At 38.5% G+C, this 2,016-nt stretch overlaps 1 pseudogene across 1 annotated transcript; it reads left to right on the top strand.

The window, feature by feature from the left end:
* Positions 1-281: 281 nt before the first annotated feature.
* On the top strand, positions 282-1,143 carry LOC308551215 (proteasome subunit alpha type-5 pseudogene; annotated as a pseudogene). Its single transcript has one exon. The product of its transcript is annotated as a proteasome subunit alpha type-5 pseudogene (transcript).
* The last annotated feature ends 873 nt before the right edge of the window (positions 1,144-2,016 follow it).

The raw sequence follows: 2,016 nt of genomic DNA, 5'->3' as shown, positions 1-2,016 counted from the left end.
TTCTGGGAATTTGTCCGTTTCACCTAGATTATCTAATTTATTACCATATATTTTTCTGGTATTCACAGACAACAATGTGGTGAAGGCCTGGGGAGGGGGGGGCAGGAGCAGTGGAGGGGGTCAATGGGGAAAAAAGGGGACATCTGTAATACTTTCAACAATAAAGATAAATTTAAATAAATAAATAAATAAATAAATAAATAGGGGGGGTTAGGTGCCAGTGAACTCATGTTGGCCCTCCAAATCCTCGCGTAGGCCCCGCACCTTCTCCTGCCTTCGCCATGTTCCTCACCCAGTCTGAGTACAACAGGAGTGTGAATACTTTTCCCCCCAAAGGAAGACTATTTCAAGTGGAATATGCCATTGAGGTGATCAAGCTTGGTTCTACAGCCATTGGGATCCAGATATCAGAGGGGGTGTGCCTAGCTGTGAAGAGAATTACCTCCCCACTCATGGAGCCAAGCAGCATTGAGAAAATTGTAGAGATTGATGCTCATATAGGTTGTGCCATGAGTGGGCTAATTGCTGATGCTAAGACTTTAATTGATAAAGCCAGAGTGGAGACACAGAACCACTGGTTCACCTACAATGAGACGATGATGGTGGCGAGTGTGACCCAGGCCATGTCCAACCTGGCTCTGCAGTTTGGAGAGGAGGACGCCGACCCTGGTGCCATGTCTCATCCCTTTGGAGTAGCACTGTTATTTGGAGGAGTTGATGAGAAAGGACCTCAACTGTTTCATATGGACCCATCGGGGACCTTTGTACAGTGTGATGCTCGAGCAATTGGCTCTGCTTCAGAGGGTGCCCAGAGCTCCTTGCAAGAAGTTTACCACAAGTCCATGACTCTGAAAGAAGCCATCAAGTCCTCACTCATCATCCTCAAACAAGTAATGGAGGAGAAGCTGAATACAGCTAACATAGAGCTGGCCACTGTGCAGCCTGGCCAGAATTTCTACATGTTCACAAAGGAAGAACTTGAAGAGGTTATCAAGGACATTTAAGGAAGTGTGATCCTGAGCTTCTCTGGGACAATTTCAGTTCTCCTGATTGCCCTTAACTTTTATTTCCAGCTCCTATTCCTTGGAAAATCTCCAGTGTATGTGCATTTTTTTATGATGTCTGTACATAAAGGCAGTTCTGAAATAAGGAAAAAGTTAAAATATTTGTTAATAGAGAAAAATAAATAATAAATAAATAAATAAAACCTTAATAGTAAAAAAATATGTTGGAAACATAATTTTGATGGCCGCATAACATAATATTATATGGCTGCCCTATAATTTATTTAACCATTTTCCTAATGGTTCTCCTAAGGATAAAATTAATATCTTTGTACAAAAATCTTACCTGTATTCCTTTTTCCTTAAGACAAGTTTGTAGACACAGAATTTCTAGAATAAAAGACCCTAACTTTTCTGAAGGCTCTTAATGCATCCTGCCAAATTGCTGCTCAAAAAGGCCAGACCAATTTGTTCTCCTTGTCAGTACATGAAAGTGCTTTATACTATTAGGGAGTTACAGCTTTTAAACATCTTTGCTCATTTGCTAGGTGGGAAATGCTATCTTATTTTAGCTGTCATTTGAAAATTTCAAGTGAGGCCAAAGTTTGTTAATATTTTATTATCTATTTTTATTTCTTCACATGTGATTCAGCTGTTCAGTTTTTTTGTCCATTTGTCATTTGGTCTTTTAGTGTCTTTCTTATTGATTTACAAGATCTCTATCAATTATCTATTTATTGGAAGAATTTTCAGAGATTTTTTTGGCCTTTTATCTTGTTTATGTTGTTTCCTGATATTCAGAAGTTTTAATTTTTATGTAGACACACCAGTCAATTTCTTCCTTTGTGATCTCGTCTATCACATGTATGCAAAAAAGCACTTCCTCACCCAGGAATTGGATGGATAATCTCTTTTTCTCTGTTTTAAAAATTTATCTTTTACACATGCAGAATTTATTTTTCCCAAGTCACAAATCATCTTAGCACTTTTTATGTAATAACCCTTCTCTTTC

The sequence above is a fragment of the Miniopterus schreibersii genome (assembly GCF_964146895.1).
Source record: "Miniopterus schreibersii genome assembly, chromosome: X".
In the NCBI taxonomy this organism is placed as follows: domain Eukaryota; kingdom Metazoa; phylum Chordata; class Mammalia; order Chiroptera; family Miniopteridae; genus Miniopterus; species Miniopterus schreibersii.
Note: the sequence above shows the minus strand (reverse complement) of the source record. Positions and strands in the feature narration are given on the sequence as shown.